Genomic DNA, 23859 nt, shown 5'->3' with positions numbered 1-23859 from the left:
TGACCAACAGGTGTGCAGCTGCCGGGGGAGCCCTACAGTGCCACCTGTTGGTCCCTAAACCGAATCATGACAGAGTGAGACTAGAAAAAGCCTAATGGGGAAAAAGAGACAACTCCAAATGTGTGTTTCAATATGTTACCATGCGATTTTTCTCAGAAAAAAAAGACATTTTTATTTACAGATATGTATCGTGTGTTGTATTTCATTTGTATTTTTGTGTTTTCATTTCCGAAGTGATTTTGCTAAATCTACTAAAACAGCAATGATATATAAAAAAAACCCCGAAAGGTCAGTAAATGCATACATAAAGTGGAACGGCATGCCGAAAGGGATCCATTCGAAATGCTGTGATGAGTTAAGATGTGCAGTTCAGCCGTCAAATTGACATATGCAGTTAAATCAGTACTTCATCCTCAGTACAAGCCCCCCAAGTAGAAGTAAACTTTTTCTTTCGAGAGATAATGAAGAAGTATCTAGTTCACAGCGTCAACAAGCTGCAAATGAGGTGGAAATACCAAATATGAAATAGATTTAAGGATGCCCCCGCCGCTCCCCCGCGCTCTTGTTTTGGATCGATACTCGCTGCCTGGCTTGTGATGCTAAATGAGAAACAGGCGCCAAAACACCATCGATTACACTGGCAGCCGTTTGTTTTTTTTCACCCCCCCCCTCCCCGCCCCACCCCATAAAGCCTCTTTTATCATGTACAGTCCCGACATTTACATTTCTATTCTCTTGAAATAAATGATGACTCTTCCCAAAGAGCTTTAGCACAGTAGAATTTCCAATTGTTAGCTAGCAGGGGCGCCTCCCCCTCACCCCCACGCCCAAAATAAAAGATTTGGGTTCAATTCCAAATTGTACTGGCCCAGTGGCGTTCAGTGTTCATGAGTCCACTCTACAGTTTCTGGGAATGAAGGGTGCCAGCGTAGATTTCGGGATTGACCTAGTTCAATCCCGAGTGAACTGTCAGCCTTGTGCAGGTGAGATGCGGCGGCCCCAAACAGTCAATCATCTTCCTCCTACTTAAACGTGAATTTGGTGTCAAAATGTGATCTGCCTTAGTCATAGTTGACATGCGTAAGCCGAAAAAAAGTTTTGGGAAGAGACACTTTTTAATGGCTTGTTTACAAATAGTGGGGGTCCCAAGTGTGAAATTAAACAAGCGTGTAGATCTACCGCTTTCTGAAAACGCCGTTCTTGCATTTGTTAACTTCAAGTGGGTCTCATTTACATGATAACCGCCCCCACACCAAGTTCCTCAACCACAAAAGGAGGAAGATCTGCCAAAGCCAAAAGGTAAGCATAGCTACACTGACTTTTGTTGAATACGCAGGTTATTTAAGTGAAATCTGTTGCGTGATTCTTTGACCGGGGACTGAATCATTATCTGGTTTGTGGAAGACATTTTCTCACAGGAATGTATAAAATATTTGGTTGGGCTGTCAAGAGTAATTTATCGATTTAAGAATAGTTAGCCCGCTAACAATTTAAGCTTCAACAGAACACATCTATGCTATTGGGACTACGGCTAGTAGCATTTATGCTAGGTCTGGCGCATTTACACCGTTTAGTCTTGTGTTGATTAATGTGCGCTGTCCCAATGAAATAAATATATGCTGTACTTAAATAAATAAACCATATGCAAAAATCCAAGCGACAGAAAAGTCAATGACAAAGTAATTAGCCAGTTCCTCAATGATCATGTCAACTACGTCTGAATTTCCACCATGTCTATTTTTGAATCTATTTGGAATCAACCCGGCGTTCTGTCTCCCTTTGATTTACCTCCCATACCATCTTCTTCACTGGTAGAGAAGAACTCTTAAAAAAATCATCATTCAAGCCATTTGCTCAGTTTTTTGTTTGGGGGGGGGGGCATGAGGAATAGAACCCATTACATTGGGTCAGATTTTGATGCAACAAGAGGTAAAAATGACCCATAGTGAAGAGTGAAAGCATCGAAGGCGACCAGGTCACCTCTAAAGCTGAGGTTTAAAATAATAATAATAATAATTGAAATTTTATTTCCAACATATTGTAAGAAGACAAAAGTTTCCCCTGGCACGGCAAGTTATTCGCATTGGCACAGTCTGCCCTTCCTCACGCAACCATTTCCCATGACCACAAACTTTTTCGAACATGTGACATTAACCCTATCGGGGACAGCGGTCACGACAGTGGACAGCTTATCATTGTTGTCAGGTTACTGGGCGCATGAAAGGGTTCAGCAAAGGGTTCTGCCGCATTAAAATAATGAATCCAACCTTGGGTAAAATAACACAACCCTCACAAAATCCACAGTTAGCCAGCGAGCGGCTTGTAGCTGGTTTATCATTCTGAATTAGCGTTTTGTCGCTGAGTGTTAGCAGAGTCCAGCCGGCATCCCTCGTCAAATCAATTTGTTTGTCAGCGGCGGGGGGACAGAAAAGGGAGTCAGAAAGTTCCAGCTCACCCAGGGTGCACTGTCCTCCAGAGGGTTGGATGAGGCGCTTATATTTGTCAGCCCGATCCAATCTGATACAGACAGAAACCCCATCACATGCCGTAACGAGATGTTGGGGGGAGAGGGGGATGCAATAAAAGTCAAACGCCTCATTCACTTTTTTTTCCTCATCCCTACTCAGGATCTTTGTTACACTTGGGGCCAAGGTTAAGATGGCCACAATGAGATTGTCCTATTTTTAGCTTGGCAGGGCTTCCAGATTGCGAAGCATCTGTGCTGTCGGAAAATCGCTTACTGGTTTCTGACGCCCAATTTACACACTAGTGAACCATGTAAGACAGTCAAGACAGAAAAATAATCTACAGTAGAGTATGACAGAACTGTGACAGAGTTGTAGCACCCCTTATTTACTGAAATATTCATTCATTGATTCATTTTCCGAACCGCTTAATCCTCGCTAGGGTCGCGGGGGGTGCCGGAGCCTATCCCAGCCATCTTCGGGCAGTAGGCGGGGGACACCCTGAACCGGTTGCCAGCCAATCGCAGGGCACACAGAGACGAATAACCACGCGCACTCACACCTAGGGACAATTTAGCGTGTTCAATCAGCCTGCCAGGCATGTTTTTGGAACGGGGAAGGAAACCGGACCCCTTACTTATTTACTGAAATATGTAAAATATATAGTTGTGACAGAGTTTGAGAACCAACGGAATGGCGACCGGAACCCATAAACGTAGACACAAACAAAAGTCCGTCCAAAAATATTAATTCAATACAAAAGCGCACCGTCAAAGTACAAACAGAAATCGCTGGTCAAAAGATATGGTCAAAAATAAATACTTCCAAAGCGGGAGGCCAGAGCGTAAAAACGATGATGAGAGATCGAAAAACAAACACTTGAGCAAGAGCAGCAACAAGGTCAATAATCCGACAAGAGACATGGAATCATGGCAGTCCTTAAATACTTGGCTGACAAATCAACACGTTGACAGCATGTGTGCACGCTGGAGGGAAGGCCCTCCACTGCCACCTGCTGGAGACACACAAGAGCAGCATTGTGACAAGTAGGGAGAACAGCGTTCAATGGCATACCTCTGGAAAAAAAAAAATCCCAAAAAGGTCGGCCTGCGTCGACATCATAATATAATTAGGGCACCGTTTGTCAATTGCACATACTCCTCCAACTTCACAACAACGTTGGAACACCTCTTGGTACCCGAAACATGCATACATCTGGAAAATGATCAAAACAAATCAACCTTTGTACATCTCCATAACCAATATATGAAGACCTCCCGATTTTGATATATGCGACCTGCAAAAAATCTTAACAGCAACTTTGGGTGTTTCCAGTAATGAATCAAATATCACCCCAAACACTCAACTAAGCAAACCCAAAAAGAGAGCCAATGACTTCCATCAAGCATGTTTTCCCAAAATGTCAGAAAACGCGAAAATGTCTCTTGGCATTTGAGTGCCGAGTAATAAAGCTTAAACGCCAACAAGCTTTTTTCCAGCCGAAATCTTATTGTGATGAATCACCTCTTTCAAATCTCCTGCAGCCTCGTCTTGTTGTTTGCAGGGACACAGCCGCCAAAGCGGGGGCCCAGCACCTTTCCGCGACTTCCAAATTGGCTCCAAACACAAACTCGTGTTGCTTGCTCTGCCCTCACACAAACACGGGAAAAACACACCTCCATGTTCCCGACATCTAATCCCATTTGACTGTCTCGTTTATGTGGACGCCGTGCTGGGTCGCGGGGAACAGAGTCGGTCGGCTAAGCCGCTCATTCTTCCGGGGCAGCGGGAGCTGTGTTGACGACGCGGTGGCGAAGGAGCAAGCGGCGGGTGGCACGCAACGGAGGCGCATGCGGACCGACTTGCAAAAATCCATCGCGGGGAGGTATGTTCCAGACCACCCCTGCAATTACTGAAATCCGCGAAGTAGAAATTCCATGGGGGGGGGGGGGTTTCCATACCAACATACGTGACGAACAGCATCTCAAAATAAATATCAATAATCAGAGCCAAAGACCCTCATAGAAAATAAAACTACAGTTCTTGCTTTCTGTAGGTGTAAAATGCAGGATTGAAAAAAATTTGACACCTCACGGTTCTTTAAAATTTTCAGTGTCAAACAAAATAGTGTTCCACCATCTCGATCGATCAAAAAGCAAAAATCATCTCACAGTTGGACATGCACGTTCTAAAGTACTGGTGTCAAACTCAAGGCCTGGGGGCCAGATTCGGCCCGCCACATCATTTTATGTGGCCCGATTTTGCAATAATTTCGCTACCCTGTTTACACTTACTTGAACGTGAATTGAACAAACAACAAATAGTTGACTGATTTCAAAACTAGAAAGCGTCTTCAAGTAATAATACGAAGTGATGACAAAACGTTTATTCGGTTTCTGTCGTCACGACCCTCCGACGGAAGACGCAACTCCAAAGTGGCCCGCGACAAAAAAAAGTTTGACGCCCCTCTTTTAAAGTATAAAGAAGGTCAAATTCCGATCATTTGTAAATCATTTTCACCGAACAGTCAATAGCTACAATCTTCGCTTTTATTTTTCTGATTTGGTTCTACTGCGGTGAAACAAAATGTGCAACACTGAAGAAATCCATCTGTCTCTTTCCAGGGACGTTTTGAAACGAGTGTCCTCTGGCTCGAGTTAAAAAGGTTTGCACTCGTCAAAAGCCTGCCGCGCGCCGTACGTCAAACTGCCCCCAAGGCATCTTTGAAAAATCTTTTGTTTCAGGCAATTAGGGTCAAAATTTCTTTCATTGGCTTTCTATTCAGTTTTTTGTTTTTTTGGAAAGATTTGATTGTCTTCACAAATGGACATTATCGAATTAAAGTACATCTGGGCTTCCCGTGAGCATGTAATTACATTGTCACAAATTTTATTTATTTTTTGGAACAGCTTCTCTCCACCCTGACACCACAAAGAAAGAAAATGACAATTTGATCCGTCTGTTTGCAGGGCTCAATTTGCCGAACAAGTCGACTAATGGCCACTTAATAACCATCGCCATGGTACCCTCGTCGCTCCAACTGAGTGAAAGCACTCAGACAGCTTTGTTTTGTTTTGCTTTTTTTTCCAACCAATGTTCTTCTGAAGCTTTGAACTTGTCACAGTTGTGTTTTCGGTCTGGCCAGCAGGTGGCATGAGCGGACTTCTGTGCACACCTGCTGCCAATCTGTGATCAGTAGACTCAGTATTTAAGGACTCCTCCGCCGTGCACCTGTTGTCGGAGTATTGTTTATTGCATTGCTGTTCCTCTGCTCATTGACTAGTTGGCTTTAGACCTCGTCGTGTTTCGCTTTTGTATTCTCGGTACCCATGGTGTAGTCAGGACTGATTTTGTTTTGTGATCGGGCTTTCTTGCGTGTATTTTTGATACATTGTTTTTTGTTTGTATTGGCGGTCTTTATTTTTCTCCCTTGCCTTTTGTGCAAGCGCTTTTTGTTATTCGTTTTTGCCCTCTGGTCCTTGTTGTGACCAGCGCTTTATGTTCCCTCTTTATCGGTGCGATTTGTACATTAAAATATATATTTTTTTCTACAGAGACCTTGTTTAAGTCTACGCTTTAGGATCCAAACTAAACTCGGCTTGTCCGAGACATAACAGAACTATTTGAACCCAGAGAGGGAGAGCATAAGGAGCTTAAACCGAGAACCTTTTTAAGGCAGCTGACTGATAACGTGGATGGAAAGAACTCTTGAGAACAATGGAGTCAAAGCACGAGGCTTGTTGGAGCTGGTGGAAATATGATTGCTATTCCCACGATATTTGAGAGTTAATTGGCCAAATGTGGCCTTTTAAAACCGATCAAACCCCTCTTTAAAGCATTTAGTCACAATCCCTTGACTGGTAGCCACACGGCGCTTGAATCGTTTGGTTTTCCAGTGATGACGGCAGCAGCGGAGGGGATGGTGGTGGGGGGGGGGGGGGGGTAAGGATAGAATATGTCGCAAATCCTCTTATTGTATCTGCAATGAAATTTGTTTTGCCGCATTTCTTCCTCGGTGACCACACAGTGAGTGCAAGATAAAAGGCATCAGGAATCATTGAGAGGACCGCACTTGTGGAAGGTGAAGAAAAGAAAAAAAAATTGCCATTGAGATCTTTCTTAATTTTTTTTTTTAAATACAAATTCTGTGGAAGCATGACTTGATTAGCATGGAACTCTGTCATTTTAAGCAGCAGTCCCCAACCCTGGGGCTGCGGACCGGTACCAGTCCGTGGGTCATTTCGTAGCGGGCCGCACAGGAGGAATAAGAACAATCCTTCCGTTTTATGTATTTCGGAATCTGAAAGAAAGTTTTATTTTGAAAAACGACCGGATTCTCTGTTACATCCGTCTACAGTATGTCACTCTTCGCGCAGGTGAATGCGCGTTTCTTGGTCACATGATAGGTTAGCGCTAAAATGAAACCCAGGAGCTAGCAAAATGAGTAAAAAAAACAAAGGTCTTTGGGAAGGTTTCTTTGGGAAAGGGGAAAAGGCCCAGCCAGGAGACAGAAGAGGAGCCGACGACTTTCAAGAAAAAGAAGGCTGCATTTCATAGACAGGATCACGAGTCCTACTTAAAATACGGATTTATCACAACGGTAGATTCACACGCACCATACACACGCTGCATAAAATGCGGCGATGGTGAATCGTATTTTTCATGCACTTTTTATCTTATTTTGAAGGCACATTTAAACATTACCATAGCGACCAGATAGTGTTGCGGCCATATAGGACGTTCCTAGTGTCATGATTTGTGTTTATTATTATATTATGTTTAGAAAATCGGCCACACCTTGAAACATTGTCTGACATTAAACCGGTCCGTGGGGCAAAAAAGCTTGTGGACCGCTGATTTAAAGCACCGGCTTTATAAAAGGATCTCACATTGAACCCTGACTATTTCTAGAGGGTGGCTATTTTAGGAAGAGCGTAAATACGGAAATGAATGACGTGCCCCAATAAAACAAGTTTGTAATTGACCGCAGAGTTCAAAGTTAACACGGGAAGCTGCAATTAGTTATTGTGTTGCACGCAAACGGAATAAGCAGCCAAAAGATGTGAAGTCAGCACCGAGTGTTAAAAACAAAACAAAACATCTAGCATGTCCAAAGTACACCATCATGAACCGATGTTACACAAACAAGCCACCTTCACCTGAGGTTCCCCTACATAAGATGCTAGCCTAAGTGACACGCTAGCATGCGACGTCGCACATGGGCAAACAAATGAGCACATTTCACAAACCGTTCTAGGCATTAAACTCTGGCATTGACTTCCAATAATTGTCAGTCATTTATTAAATGCCATTCGTAAATAAGTAAAACACAAACATAGGAAGCACCTCACGCAGGGGGCTGCTGTCAGCCATTGCTTACGCTGAGACGCTCACGCGGATACTGACGTCCCATGCAAACGTACCAGGCCCCGCCTCTTAAAGGCACACATCTATTGTAACACACAGACACCACAATATAGTAGAGAGGATATTTTTATGGATTTTATGTTTGATATTTTTGTGGGTGTTGAAAAACTTTCAGTGCGTTTCAGTAAAAGCCTCATTGAAAGAAATTCTGACAGCTGCTATGATGGACGGGAGACCCACAGTGTAATAGTGCAGCACTAAATCGGAGTAAGATCTTCCAGAGCTACACTTGCATCTTTCCAGCAGAGGAAAAACCTGATGAGATTCGGACCCGTAAGCCTCGGCTCTGTCGATATCTACGTGCTCTGATTTGCCACAAAGTGTGTCATTAAGGCAAGACGTGCGTGCGGACTCTGCACACCGCTACCTTTGAAGCAGCGAGGGCCTACTCCTCTCAGAAAGGTTTTATTTTTTTAAAGGGGCTCTCTAGATATTTACTTTTATCTCTTGACGTTGGCGCCGTATCCGCTGAAACGTCCTTGTTAGCGCAAATACGCACGAGGCTGGTTGGCCGCCTTGCAGCAGAATGCTAAACAGGGGTCCTGCTGCCCGCAAAACGAGAAATGGCGAGACATCGTCTGTGCCGGGTATGGCTGAGAGAATTAGTGCGTCGTGATTATTTATTTGCGACAAATCATCTCTTTTTGTTCATCTATCTATGCCAGCGATGTTTAGTGACAAGCAAAACAATTAAATGGTCATCCACTTGGTGGCAGAAGGTACAATTAACCTGCATATCCACCTGTTGCCATTCAAACAAAGAATTTTTCTTTCTTTTTTTTCATTTTAGCTGTAGCATTCCTCCCGATACCAGCGATGTCTTTCTGATTTGTTTTGACAGTCGGCAAAGTTTGAAAGACTCTTTTGAACTGCGAAACTCCACGAGCGTATACAAATCCAACGGCAAGCAAACGTACACTGTCAAACGTAATATAAATCAAAGAAAACGACACGTTACTTATTTAAAACAAACGCAATACTTCGACTGACATACAAATTCAGCTAGCTGAATGCTAAGACGCAATGCAAAACACCGCAGACTAGCGAATGAGACTCAGTGTTCTAACCCTTTAAGCAACAGATATTTATGCACTAACGCATGTGTCACGTTGCAAAGTGGTGGTGGACCCCAAAAAGTCGGCAGGAGAGAGGAGCGGGGTGTATTTGAAGAAGTGTATTGATAAAACACAGAAAACTAAATCCAAAACAAAGTCATGAAAACAAAACGAATCCAAAGTGACAAACAAACACCATGGCAGAAACTAAAAACTCTCAATAACAAAAACATGACCAAAACAGGACTAAAACATAAGAATGAACTAAACATGACTGAAACAAACATGACAGAAGCCAACAGCAAACAATCAAAAAGCAACGAACAAACATGACAGTAGCCAAGAGCAACAATGACCCGACACTGAGTGTTCGGGCTGGGAGTCCTTTGAAGGCCCTAATTACCTAGGACCAACAGGTGTGCAGCTGCCGGGGGAGCCCTACAGTGCCACCTGTTGGTCCCTAAACCGAATCATGACTGCATGTTGATAGACAATGTAACAAAATTCACAGGCATATATTCTTTATCCTCTGCAAAACAGACCCCTTACTGCATTTTAGTCAGTTGTGAGCTGTTCTTACGGTATCTATAAGGCAACTCAAGCATGCCAAATTACCAGCAAAAAAAAAATATATATATACATATACTGTATATATACTGTATATATATGAAAAATAATAAAACTAATCTCGTTTGGGCACTTCTCGAATATTTTTAACAGCAACGGATAGTTTTCTTTTGTTTGGATTTGCTGTGACGGTCTGGAACACTTGACATCTACCGACGCCTACAGGTCTAAAATGGAACTGCAACCGCTGCTGTTTATTTATTGACAAACATATATGTGAATTAGTCAACAAAAACAGCTTTTCATCAGTCATCACATTTACAAGAAAACAACCGGCAACACAATCCAGTGTGACAAAAGCGCTCGAGCGATAGGCTATACTTTCTCTGGGTGACACGTCAATGTAACGGAGGGATTTAGTTGTTAGCGCACTCAATTAGCACATCTCGTACAGCTGCACTACGGTGAGGTCTCGGCGGCGTTCTGCATATTATGAGCCGTCGCTCAATAAGACAGGCGCACAAGTGGAGGCGCGAAATAGAACCCCTCTCCCACTTTGCAAGTTTAATGACAAAAACAAAGGTGCAGATCTTCTGTGTCACGTGTTGACATTGCACGTGACACCTCCCCGACACTGAAATTGCATCTTCACAGCTTCAAATAATTACAAAAAAAAGCGTTATTTCAATCAACACTTACTTGAAAAGACGCATAAGATAAAAATGGTCAAGAAATCCAAAATAACTGGAATAAATTGTATCGCATAGGGGGTGTGATGAAAAGCGAATTGAATAGGAAAATTGCTTTGAATTTAACTGGATCAAATCATCACACTTTAAAATGTACCATCCATGAAATTGTATCACAGCACCATGTATGGAGATATTTATTCAATCCACTTTAATCGGAAAGACTCCCCGAAAATATTACATAAATACATGTATATAATGCATATATTGTAAAAATCCTCGTCTCACCCCTCGGGCGGTGTCCGTCCCTCATCCAGCTCGGGTCCTCGACCAGAGGCCAGGAAGCTTGAGGGTTCTGCGCAGTATCCTTGCTGTTCCCAGCACCGCACATTTCTGGACCGAGATGTCCGATGTTGCTCCCGGGATCTGTCGCAACCGCTCATCTAGTTTGGGGGTCACTGCCCCGAGTGCTCCGACCACCACATCACTCATCAAAAAAAGTTATCACGCTCAGCTCTATGTTCGGCATGCAGGGAAACCTTCTCTCTCGGGCATCAACCCAAAACAATGCGTCTTTCCTCAAAATAGATACAGTATGCTGGACTCTATTATAATCATTGAAAGAAGAAGCACGAAAAGTGTCAAACAAGCAGTAAAAAAAAAAAGAAGAGTGTGGATATTTTGAGTGACCTTTGGCAATGACTAATCACCTTTGTGGATTTCTACAACGGACACTCTCCACCCTTTGCTTTCTAGTCATAGCTACAGGATATACGAATCTCTAAATCTGGTTTCGTAATATTGTAAAATACAATATATAATATTGTATCGGGTTTATCTTGATTTTTAATTGGCTGTTGCATCCGTGGCAATTCAAATTTGGAATTGCAGCAAAACCAGTGAGCCACTCATGAGTAGTACAGTAGTTGCAGTATCTCTTCTCAAAGTTGCGGTCAGTACTCTGGCCCCAGCATTTTGTGGCAGCTGGAGAGTCATTAAGAGACTTTGTGGAAAAGCCTGCTGGCAATAGAACGTTCCCACTAAACCAGCTTATAGAGGTCTACTTTGTCCGAAACATTAGTTTTGTAGTTGTTGGATTCGAATAAAAGCATAGAAGCGATTCCATTCTGGCGTGCAACTTGCAAAGGTTTCCAATAGCAGATATTTTGAGCGGCGTGCCGTTACAGCCTTCTTCCTCTTGTGCAGCGAACCACGCGGCTCCGTCTCGTCAAGCTCATGTAATTTGAAATAATGACGGCTTGATCTCATCGGGCGAGGCGAATACCATTGCAAATCCTATTTTGATGATTTACTATGAGCGTTTTTTTCACGGGGGTTTGGGGGCGGGGGTGCAATGCTTTTATTCCATCTTCAGAATGTCACCTTGGACCTCATCAGACGATCATTGACAGGGATAAACGGGGAAAACGACACGCCGGGAAAAGAAATACGTACAGGTTTTGAAAATGCATCAGTGATGCCATCTGGAATGAGCTCTGTCAGTGTATCCATCATCCTTGTCAGAACAAAATAATCACATCATCCCTCTCTCCGGGCCATTTAAAGAGGTCACATCTTAAAAGTCAAACAATACGATGATCCGAATGCTCATTTTTGCCGCTACATAATACGAGGTTTTATCCGCAACAGCTGTTTCCATCCAAACGCTTCAGGCTACAAATGATTTGGTTAAGAACACATGAAGAAATGAACGAAGGGAAAGCAAGCCCGGCGCTCGTCACGCCGGCGACAAACGCATTAGAAGTAACCACGCTGCGTCGGGGTCGGCGGTCTTTGAGGAAACGGAGGCCGATCGGCATTCACAGGCGCGCATCTCCCCCAAGCGCGACATTAACTCACCCCTCTCCCGTCTCACCCCTCCTAATAATTTGGCTAGCCTGACCCCTGCTGAGTTCATACCTGCCGAAGGTACGCGAGCAAGTTCAGCGGCCTGAGCGATACGCGAGGTGATGTTACGAGTAAAACACCACCTCACAAAGCCTTTATATTCTTGGGGCGCGGCTCAAATATAGCTCCCAAAACAAAAGTAAAACAAAAATAAATGACATTTATGTAATTACCCTCTTAAAACTGGTGCGTCTCCAGCAGGTGGCAGTGGGAGGGCTTTTCCTCCAGCGTGCACACCTGTTACATTGCTGCCGTCAGGTCAAAATTGGGAAATGTCATATTTTTTTCACTACTCTATACTATTTGTCAGTCCACATGTGCATGTCTGCTTTTTTAATTTTTTTTTTAAATGAAGTGTTGAAAGTACTCCCGTTGACAATGCAATGCTTTTCATTTTTGGGCTGTCTTGGGAAAAAGCGATCAGTTTGGAGGATTCGGCCTGATGCCAACACTATGTCAACTGTCCAGTACAAGCGTCCCCTCTGTATATTAATTGCATTTCGTGTCAAACTAAAAATATTCAAATCCATTCTTCGATATTAAAAGAAGGTTCCAAGCCCTTCTCAGATGTCCCCATTTCATTAAATGAGGCTCGGCTGAAAATTCAGAAACTGTGAAGTGCGGTACTGCCGGGTGGGCGTCTTGATAGAATGAGGATTTTTCTGTCATGTGTGAAGGCGAGGTAACCCTCGCTGCTCCAAAACCACCTTCCTTTAATCCCAGCAGAGGCCTCCGGTCTACCGACAGATCAGGAAAGTGCGAGCAAAAGAAAGGAGCCCGCTTGCCAATTACCTTCCCCCCGCTCTTTCCCAATAAAGTACGCTCAATGGCTGAGCGACAGCGGTCCGCCTCCAAGGACCTGAGTGGGCTGCCATTAAAAGCTGAGAGGCGCAGGTTCCGACAGTTCCACACGACTCTGCCAAACGAGCGCTTTGACGTCGTAGGTGGTGTGGCAATAAAACGCTATTAGAACTGCGCCGCTTAGCTGCGCCGTTAATGGGATTATTTCAGCCTGTGTGATTATGCCTCAGGGAAACTAATTCACATTTGATTGGGGTATATCTACAGTGAGACCACAACATGGTCGACTTTCCAGAGCATGGCTGGCTTGAGCTTTGGTGGTTTGTTCCTGGACAAGCCTATCCTATTTCCATTCATCCAAGGGCAAAGGAGGCGGAGGCGGAGGACAGTAGTGGTGCTGATCCATCGGATTACTCGATTACGTAATGTAATAATCGAGGGGTTAAGAAAATTAATTGTAAAAAGATTCAATAGTGGCAGCCCTAGTGGCAATCGCTTTCGGGTTTTCCGTTTTTCACTCTTCAATAGTGACTGTTCATGTCCCTGAGGTGGAAGTTCACACTTTGGTTGACGTTTGTTACTCCAAAATGGAGGTAGGAAAGGAACGAGGCAGACGAGTGAAACAGTAGCATCTTCACCAGTTGATGCCATGACCCGGATTCAAACCGGGGTCGCAGTGGATGCTTTTCAGAATTGATGAGCCTTGAAAGATCAATTATTTAAAGAAATTGAAATTGTTCTAAACCAGGGTACCGGCATGTCGACAATCGAGCTGAATTTGAGCATTTTTGAGCAGCTTCAGAATACGTTGTGGGTCTTGAGATGTTCTTGTTCCAATGTACAGATTCAAGACATCCAACCAAACCAGATTTAGCAAAGCGGTCTCAGAACATATACGAGCTTCCGCCTTGTTTCAAGTCTTCTAAAACTCATCCGCACATTTTGCTCCATCATGACTGAAGCCTTTTGAGACATAATTGTACTCTGTACTGATTCAAGCCTGAAGGAACAAAGCGGCCCCAACACACAACCGAGCCTCCTCCATGTTTTGCAGCAGCTACAAATTCTTTGTTGTGTTTAGAGGACCATTATATGTTTGTCGAATCCATTCACCCTGAAGAAAAGAAAAACACCAGTGACAAGCATACGTGTGCTTTTGTAATGGGTTCATGGGGCTCAGGTTGCCCAACTCATCTCAGAATTGAGCCTGGGTTGGACCAATCAACTTATGATTTACAAAAAGTGTGTGGGGGCTCAATTCAAGAACCAGTGTGACATGAATCATGTAAGGATTTCAAACTGCGGCTCTTTTGTGACGCGTCCATGTAAAATGGTGCTGAGAAGTCACACCGAGTAGAAAAGACATCGAGACAAGTGGTCTCCCCTGCTGATGGACCCTAAGTGTCCACTTTTAATGGGCCATTTAGTGCTCATGCGCTGGAGATAATCGTGAGAGAATTACAGCTCGGGAATACAATGGAAGGCATTGAGAGCATTAGAAAGCTACCACCTGTGTCTACTCAGCAGCTGTCAGCGTTGAGCACTTTTCCAACAACAGAGAGCTTTGTTGGCGGAACGCAAACAGTGATCGAACTGTGCCAGAACAAACCGTGGAGAACATGGAAATGAAAGACGTATCAACACATCAAACCATAATGACCGGAGGAAATTAATCACAACAGTGAAATGTTATTAGTATTCTTTCTTTTTTTTGGGGGGGGTCCAATGGCCTTGAACTCAATTCCCTTTGTCCCGCTTACGGATCGATTCTTAAGGCAAATCTCATTAAGTGCTCCAGTAAAGAGCCTCATGCATCCTGTTTCATCCTGAGTGGAGGGCCAATGCAAGCCTGCGGACCCTCCAAAAAAAAAAAAAAATCAATGACAAAGACAATGAAGGCGCGACGCCAGACTCTAGGCTATCAGCACAAAAAGAGACACAACTGAAAAGTAAAGACGCAAGCAACATCGATAAGACCACTTTGACGTAATGCTGCGCCTATACGCCAATGCGTTGATGTTTCATTACCATCCAGTCTGTGACACTGGCCAAACATGCTTTAATGTCTTTTTTCCCCCCTTGTGGAACCAATCCTCACTGATTTTTGTGCTCTTTCTCTAAAGATGTCACAAGACGGTACCAACATCTTGGATAAGAGGAAACTAGCGATTCATGTCAAGAAAATACCGTATTTTCCGTAATATAAGGCACCTCGGAGTAAAAGGCGCACCTTCAGTGAATGGCTCATTTTAAAACGGGTTCCATATATAGGCTGCACCGCATTATAAGGCGCATAGAATAGAAGCTACAATCGTGGCTGAGGTTGCGTTATGCATCCACTAGATGGAGCTACGCTAAAGGGAATACAATACAATACTGCTTTAGTTAAATAGCGCTTTCACAACCGCTGCAGCTGTAACAAAGCACTTTAGAGAACATTTAAAATACTACGCCCAAGAAATCAGAATACTGATCCATATATAAGGCGCATCCGATTATAAAGCGCTGCTTTTGAGAAAATTCAATCCTTTTTGGCGAGCCTTACAGTGCGGAAGATACGGTATGTTAAAAATGATTTCAACTGAGAGACAATCTTATGCCACGGAGGAGATAAATTTAGTCTGAGTTGTGAGTGGAAATCACAGAGTCCTCGAGAACGAGCCCCGCTAGGTTTGGAATTGCCGAGAGTGCCATAAGATGGCAGAAAATGATCTTAGACACTGCTACGGCCTGACAAAATGAAGTTACTCTCCCTCAGTTCAACATAGCTGAACACCAGGACACGGTCTATTGACTGTTTTATTAATATAGGACATTCTAAACATTTTTTAGGGAGTCTGTCAATTACTTGGTGGTTTTTCATGTGAGGACAAATGCATGTATGGAGCATTAAATCAAGCAGTTTAAATGTTGTTTGTTTATCTTGCAATGAAGTGACAATATTTAATTTCGCAGCGACTTCACGTTTCCTCCGAGCAACATCAAACAAAATCCATGGCCAAACTCTCCAGGGAAAACTCATTTTGCTTCCACCGCTCAGCCCAAATTACACCGCCAATTACTCGGAGAGAAGCGCCGCGCCACGGCGGGTTACTGTCAAATTATTAATTTTTTTTCCTCATTTCCCTTCCTTTTCTGCCCGAGGAAAACAAAACAAACAAACAAAAAAAAAAAGATCACGCGATTAAATGCACGTGCACGGCATGAGCAGCCACAGCATTTCTGGCCGAAGGCTCGAGGAATTATGTATAGCGGAGAAGCCGGCGGCGGATATCGCAGCATCGCGTCGGTGAGGCCGATGTCGAAACACGAGCAGAAGATTCAACGCCCATTTTTTTGGGGCGTTATAACAGAATGAGAGACATTTCATCTCGCTGGGCATTAGTGTTCTATGAGCACCGCACTTGGTGCTTGGAATATGTATTTTCACTGAAATATGACAAGCACACAGCTTTTGGCTTCTAATAAGAGCCGGCTCAAAAAAAGTGGTTAATGGCATTTTCCCGGCGGAGTGGGAGGCATAATGAATCTATAATCGACAAGAACAAATAAGATTGCGTGGAAAGTGCGGCGCTGGTGAAATCCCGATCTCATGATATAAAGGTACACTCAGCATTTCCGGTGGGCATTGGAGTGAAATATGACTCCAGCGTGAGTCTTTAAAACATTCAGATTAGCGTTGCTGCTCGCTGTGACTCACAGGGGCAATGAATAAAACGCTTTGCCTATATTTAACATCTTATCATGAACCCACAAAGGGAGCATTTCGCCGCGCGCCACCAGCAAAAAGTCTATTCAGCCGAGCGTCACTATTTCATCTTCCTCCCACCCCACCAGCAAAAATTCAAATCCTGCAGATTCCAACAGTTTCCCCACAATCAGGATGACTGTGACACAGGAGAGCAAGAAGCTGCTTCTCGTTCAACCTCTCTGTCGTGACGTGGGGAATCGACGAGGGGATTCATGTTGTATGAGTTATTTCTATCAGTCGGGCTTTTTTTTTTTTTTTTTAATCAAAGCGGAATGATTTAGACATAGACTTGGTGATGAAAGACGAAAGAATAATCATCATCTTTTGCAGAGGATGAAGAATATATGCCTGTGAGGAGTGCTGCGTGCGTTTCTTCTGCCTGCGTTTCCCTAGTGGAGTTGTCTAATGGTGTGCGATTACTGTGACATTGAAGCTAGTTTTGTTAGCCTATTTATGGTGTTTTGCGCGGTGTGTTGGCATTAAGCTAGTGGACTTTTCTATGGCAAAAGCAAAAGCACCTCTTTTTTTGGCTGAATACCATCCATCCATCCATCCCTTTTCCAATCCGCTTCATCCTCAAAAGGGTCGCTGGGGCTGCTGGAGCCTAAACCAGCCGTCTTCAGGCAGTAGGCTGGTGACCCCCGAAACCCGTTGCCAGACAATCGCAGGGCACACAGAGACGAACAACCATCCGCACTCACACTCACACCTAGGGACAATTTCAGAGAGTTCAATCAGCCCGCCATGCATGTTTTTGGAAACCACAGTACCCGGAGAAAACCCACGCAGGCCCAAGGAGAACATGCAAACTTCACACAGAAAGGCCGGAGCCGGGATCGAACACACGACTTCTGCTCCGTAAGGTCGACGCGCTAACCACCGGACCAACGGGCCGCACTTGGCTAAATACCATCCATGTAATTGAGTTTTATGCTTAATGTGAACGTAAAGTTCACCAGGAGATAGAAATAAACAATTGAAGCCTCTTTTTGAAGAATTTTGAAGCACTGTCACTTTTCGCAGAGGATAAAGAATATATGTCCGGGTGTATCGTTGTAACGCTCCGTCTGCACATGGCCGCGTGCTGTTTCACAATATTCTCAGACGTGGCATGTACATTTTATGGAAACATAATCTTACACTTTTGCAAGTAAGGGCTTACACTCCAAAGAAGCAACCTCTAACCTCGAGCACAGACGCAGAGATGTGACGCCATGGCATACCAATCAAGCCACTTATCCTTCAAAGCAGTGCAGAGATATTCGGACGTGCGCAGTCCCACGTGAAAATGTTTTTCCCAGTTAATGAAATGTCAGTCAAGCTAATGAAACGCTACAGCGCTCGACCCACAGACGAACCCGTCGTCATCCGGTTAGGAAGCTGTCCTTTATTGAATAATATGCTTTTTTCTTCTTCTTCTTCAAAACAGCTCCTCGATTTTTGAAAACTTTTTATGCGTTTGTCAAAATACCCCAGGGTTAAAAAAATGTAGGAAGCTTTTACCTTATCCACTTTCTTGTCTTGCTGAAATCACACTCCGACTTCCACCACTACTCTGCCAGGGAGAAATGTCACAAAAAATTCAAAGTAAGAAAACAGAATAAATCCTTGATGGTGGCTAAAATGAGGTCGACCGAGGCTTGTCCGAATATGGCCAGTTACATTTTTATTTTCTCCGCAAATCGATACTCTTGGTCTCCTAACATCAAGCCTTATAATTCGACGTGCTTTACATGTTGATCAATATTCCGATTTTTCGGACATCATATTTGAAATGTTTTGGAAAGTGCTTTGATCCAGCTGCAGCAGGTTTGAAAGCTGCATATAAATAAAGCTGTATTGTATTGTATTCGGTTTGGCGTCGCTCCATCTAGCAGATGCATAACGCAACCGCAGCCACTCTTGTAGCTTCGATTCTGAGTCTTATATATGAAAGCAGTTTTAAAAATGATCGAAGGTGGGCCTTATAATCCGAAGCACATTATAGTGCGGAAAATACGGCACAAACCAATTTAAAATGCTGAAAATAGCCTGAGAATGAATCTATTAACTCTTCTCTTGGATCGCTGTAATGCTTCAGTGCAAAAGGAACTGGTCAGCCAGCTCGTCGATTTATTTATTGCAACACACATGGCTGAAAGATCTTTGGGAAAGAGTTTGAGAAGATGACATAAACTCGGTCGTTTGCTTTTGCGAAGCCTTGACGAGCGATTCAAGTTGATTTTAGGGCAGTGGTGGTGTGCAGCGGTAAATCATATATCTGCCCACCAGCCATGACAAGCTCATTCTTCACGAAGCGCACCAAATTGTAGACACGACTGAACCCAGATGAAAAGACCCAAATGCCGCGTAGGGAAAGCCACGGGAAAGGTTTCACAGAAATCGGCAGCCCATCGCAATAACGCGACAAACATCATGGGTTGCTGTTAAAGAGTTCAGCCAGGGCTAATAGGTTTTTTATTGACTGGCAGTCGGGTGGCGCAGGGTAAACAGAATGTCCTCTCAACCCTGCCTTGGGGAGGGAGAAGGTGTTAGTCTATTCCCCCACCTCCACCCCCAACACTCACCCTCTTTTTTCATTGACACAAGGCCGACAGGTTAAGATCGGCCGAAATGTTTGCGCTACGAGTTATAAATCATCCTAAGCGGACAAACGGCGTGCCTTTTCAGGAGGGGCAGTGGCTAGCATTCCTCGTGGGCTAACACCGCCATTATTGGACTACACCTGAATCGTGGAGATGTCTTCCTTAAGAAGCGCTCTCAGAATGGGATGTTTGGAGACTGCCTGCGATCAAGCTGTCACGCCGAAGGCAAAGTACCGTATTTTCCGCGTTATAACGCGCACCTAAAAGCATTCAATTTTCTCAAAAGCCGACAGTGTGCCCTAACATCCGATGCACCTAATACAAAGAGACCGTAACTCTCTTTCTATCACCCGTTGAGTTGTTTCCCTGTTCCTACGGCATCTCGTGGTGATTATTGGCAGGAATCAATTGTAACCGAAAAGGGTTCTGCCCAACACTAATTAACACGTGTAGTCACCAATACACACTCAAATTGACAACTACTTTTTGAGCTGTGCGCAGCCATTATGAAACAAAGAGAATACCAGAAGCACGGTTCACCGCTGACTAAACGAAGGAAGAAGGAGACGAGCAAGACTTGAGGCCCTTGTGGATGTGAGCCCACAAGGTCGGTGTGCCGTTTTGTTCAATCAATTGTCATCATAACTTTTGTCTGTCATTCATTGTTTTGTAATGGCTTTTGTTCGTGTTTGTGACCAGTTATCATTGTTACAGCAACAGCGGTTGTGAAGGCTCTCGGTAACGAAAGCTGTATTGTATTTCCTTTAGTGGATGCATAGCGCAACTGCAGCCACTGTTGTAGCTTCTGTTCTATGGGCCTTATAATACAGTATATAAAAACAGGTTTAAAATAGGCTCTATATGGAAGGTATAATCCGAGGCGCCTTATAGTTAAGAAAATACAGCAATCCTTTCAGAAGAAATCATGACGCAAGGGCGGTGCAGCGGATATATTCTGATGTTGACTGTTTTGTTAAGCGCTTTGTTACAGCTGCCGCTGTTGTGAAAGCGCTATATAAATCAGCACGTATTGCATTGTATTGTATTGATGTCCTCGGTGTTCTTAGATGGGCGGCGGGAGGAGTTAGCGAGCGACTGGCCCTTGGACTTCTCCCCTCACGGCTCGCCCGCTCGACCCACTTGAAAACTCCAAATCAACTATTTTCGACTCTCTGGCTCATGTCATTTTGGAGAATTTACCATTCGTACACTTGGGCTTCATTCCTCACTGCTCGCCCGCCTTGCACACACCCGCTTGCTCCACTTCCAAAGCTGCTCTGGATTCCGTTGCTCGTCATTCAATCAAAGAATCGTCTCTTGGATTTCTCACCCGGTGAACACCCGCTCTCCGCTCTCACAATAAAAGCCTCACTCGGCCGGGTGATGTCACGTGGCAGGTGCTTGTAATGATTGCGAATGGTCCTTAGACTTTCCTCCTCACCGCTTGCCTGCCTCACACGCACACCCACTCGCTGCTCCCATAAACCCCGCTTGAAATAAAAGTTTGGACGGGCCCGGTCATGTTACCTGGGATGAATTACAATGCAGAGAATTTGCCCTGGATTTCGTCCCCTCACCTCTTCCCAACCTCATACCTACCCACTTGCGGTGCTCACAAGGCTGCCCTCAATGTGATTGGCTGCGTTTTATTGAGGATGTCTGTTTTGAGATCAACCTCGTCATCCATTATGCATCCGAGAGAAGGCGCCACTCCGCCGCCAATGCGTGCAGAATAAAGATTCCACCTATACGAGGCAATGGGCACGTAAATAAACAAATGGCTGACAGTCTCTGTATATTTATCGCTCTAAGCAAATGAAGTCTGCCGTGATAAGATTCTTCAGAAGGGAGAGGTCAAGAATCAAATACGATGGCGAGCCTTCCTAGCAATTGACAGCCTCACGCTTCAGCTATTGTAATTAGGTCCGCAGAGACATAAAAAATAAAAAAACAACACACCAGGAGCATAATATCGTTATTTTCTCATGCGGCTGTCAGGAGCCACGCCTCTCCTCCAGTCTGGAATCATTCAAATTACATCGCTTTTCCAATGTATGATTTAAAACATCTCAAAATCGCTTTGTTCTTCGAGCTTGTTTTCATCCACAAGAATAAAATATTGACATTTTCAAAGTGAAATGTGGGAGGTTGTTTTCAATACAGAGGGGATGCACATTTCATATAAAGACTTAACACTATTCTATATTGTAATGTTTTTTCTCTTTTTTTCCCCCACGCACAAACCTTACAACAGCAAACAGCAAGTAATCACAGAAGTTGGCTGGTGCTTGCAAGCTCTTTAATTCAATAACACGGTACCATGAGATCTGCAGGGTGGACACTGTGCCATTAAGTCTGGTCTCATATAGTAAACTAATCGATTTTAAGTTTTTTGAAGGCATGGGGGACTGGAAATGACAAATATGAAAAGTCTTCACATTTTTTTACTGCATATATTGACAAAAAGCAGCATTTTGGAAACTTTTTGTCAACATGTACATGAAGAATTCTTTTTTTTTTAAATTAACCCCACGCCCCCCGCCCCCAAATATGATATTAAAATCTTGTGTCACTTGGTGTACAATTTCAGGATATAAAATGATCCAAATTTTGTGTAATATGAATAATTTGGGGGTTTGACTCTGCACTGAGTTGCCACACCGCACCGGCATGGTCTAATGAGATCCAAATGCAAGAAAAGTCTGCCTCTGCAAAGATATAAATGCTCGTGTTGATCGACAGTATCACTGAAGTACACATTTAAAGGAAAGGGAAAAAAAAAAACCCCTTTCTCATGGCACTTGTGGTTTGTAGCATACTGGTAGCTGTTCCTAATATTTTGGCCTCTCAAATGAAAGCTAATTGTGGAGCGAGGACTAACAAGGCCATTAACTTTTGGGCTCTCCGCATTCTGTCTGATTTTTTATTTTTTTTTGGTGTGAAATTATTAGGTACCCAACCGAAATAATCAAAAGGAGCCACCGTGCACAAGAATAAAACTGAAATCAAAACGTTCAAGGAATACCTCCATGACCATGTTGCCTTTTCAATGGATTCGTGAGTGACACCGCCAATCAATGTGATTACCTCATGTCACATCGAGAACCTCCGCCATGCTCGTACGGGGGCCTTTCATCGCGATTACCGTTTCCTGATCAGTAAACTGCAAAAAAGGAACAAAAATGAATAGATACCGTGAAACAATAACCAATCTGTCTGTCACGTCTGCTATCGCATCAAGCATATGCTCTACTGTCCACTTGTGGATGGACAACGGTGCCAGGGCTGCATTTTATCCACCATCGCGCCTCGAGTTATTTGTCATCCTGTTCTTGTTATTGGGTTTCCTGCTGTAAATCACTCTGGCTGCTGTGTCCGTGCAGTCGCCGCTTATTGCTGATCATATCGACGCCGACAAGCAATGGCGTTGCATTGCATTTTTGTACAGGTCCTGTCGATTGAATTCAGCAATTTCTTTGTCAATGCAGTGGTAGCTCTGCTTAAGAAATGAATTGGTTCTGGAAGAAATCTCTTAACTAAAAAATGTGTAAGTCGAGACACATTTCCATGTAAATGATCTAATCTGTTCCAAGCCCCACACCCAAAATTCAGACGAATGTTTCCTAAAGCATAAAAATGCATCAAAACATGTAACAAATAAATTCAGATTCAGAAAACTTTATTTATCCCCGTGGGGCAATTAGGACTTAACGGACACACTCTGCACAAGAAACATGAAAACAATAACGAACATGGGATACAGTGCAAAGGGCCTGTCGGTACTCGCTATGTGAAGCGCCCCGAGATCTTAGTTCAGAAGGAAACCGCTAGGGAAGGAGAGGGGGAAAAACATGCTGGAACTATCCTCCTCTGAGGATAATTAGAGTCTAGGAGAAAAAGGACCCCAGCACGTAAAGAAGCATATGGCAGTTACAACAAGTCACAAGACATAACATGTAATGAGGGGGTGAATGGATGGGCGGCGGGGGGGGGGGGGGGGGGGGGGCGCGACGCGGCCCGACCGGCAAGCTGCCCGGTCCATTCGAGCGCTCAGCAGATCAGTTCACGTCGCGGGGAAAAACCAGGAACAATGAAGGCGGTGATAACAAGGGTGTGTATGCACGTGTGATTGTCTGGTTGTGTGAGCTTGTCAGGCCGCAGCTGCTTCGTCATGGTCTTCTCTTATCAGTCAATGGCCGAGAAGGAGGGGGTGATGGTAGGGCACTAGCTTCCATGCGTACGTTCTTCCAGGGGAAAGGTCAAGATAGCAGATGTTTTGGGAACGGCTGCCAACAATTCCGGACAGCATTGAGTCCGTGGCCTGTCTCTTCAATGGCGTCGATCAACCAAATCGGCGATTTCTTTTCTGAGCGCGGATCCCAACTTCTCCAAGTTGTTCTCCATCTTGCAATGACGCTCCAATTTGCGGTTGAGCTCAGTCACCGCTTGGGTCTGAGTGTTGGACATCCGCGCCATGCCATCCATAAAGACCGGCAGCTTCTTCACTTCCAGGCAGCTTCTTCACTTCCAAAATGCATGTTACAATTAGATTATTGCACAGTAAATGAGAGTTATGCATAATGTAAAAAACTAAGAAAAAAGAATACAAAT

The 23859-nt window shown here is 44.0% G+C and overlaps 1 protein-coding gene and 1 long non-coding RNA gene across 3 annotated transcripts in view; one reads left to right on the top strand and one right to left on the bottom strand.

The window, feature by feature from the left end:
* gyg1b (glycogenin 1b) overlaps positions 1-23859 on the bottom strand; it is a 111372-nt gene that overhangs the window by 57229 nt on the left and 30284 nt on the right. The window contains exon 1 of one of the 2 annotated variants that reach the window (XM_086102453.1): positions 3990-4120. The exons of the other annotated variant lie outside the window; for it this stretch is intronic. The gene's annotated coding sequence lies outside the window, so the exon portion shown is untranslated. Of the gene's footprint in view, positions 1-3989; positions 4121-23859 lie in introns of those variants that run through there. 2 annotated transcript variants of the gene reach the window in all.
* The window catches only part of LOC147187217 (uncharacterized), a 32028-nt gene continuing 12389 nt past the window's right edge, over positions 4221-23859 (top strand). Inside the window, exon 1 of the long non-coding RNA XR_015099057.1 lies at positions 4221-4350. This is a non-coding gene — a long non-coding RNA (uncharacterized LOC147187217). The remainder of the gene's footprint in view (positions 4351-23859) is intronic.

The sequence above is a fragment of the Hippocampus guttulatus genome, chromosome 21 (genome assembly GCF_054856545.1).
Source record: "Hippocampus guttulatus isolate MCC_2025c chromosome 21, RoL_Hgut_1.0, whole genome shotgun sequence".
Lineage (NCBI taxonomy): Eukaryota > Metazoa > Chordata > Actinopteri > Syngnathiformes > Syngnathidae > Hippocampus > Hippocampus guttulatus.
The sequence above is the reverse complement of the archived record's forward strand: the minus strand, read 5'-3'. Positions and strand labels throughout refer to the sequence as shown.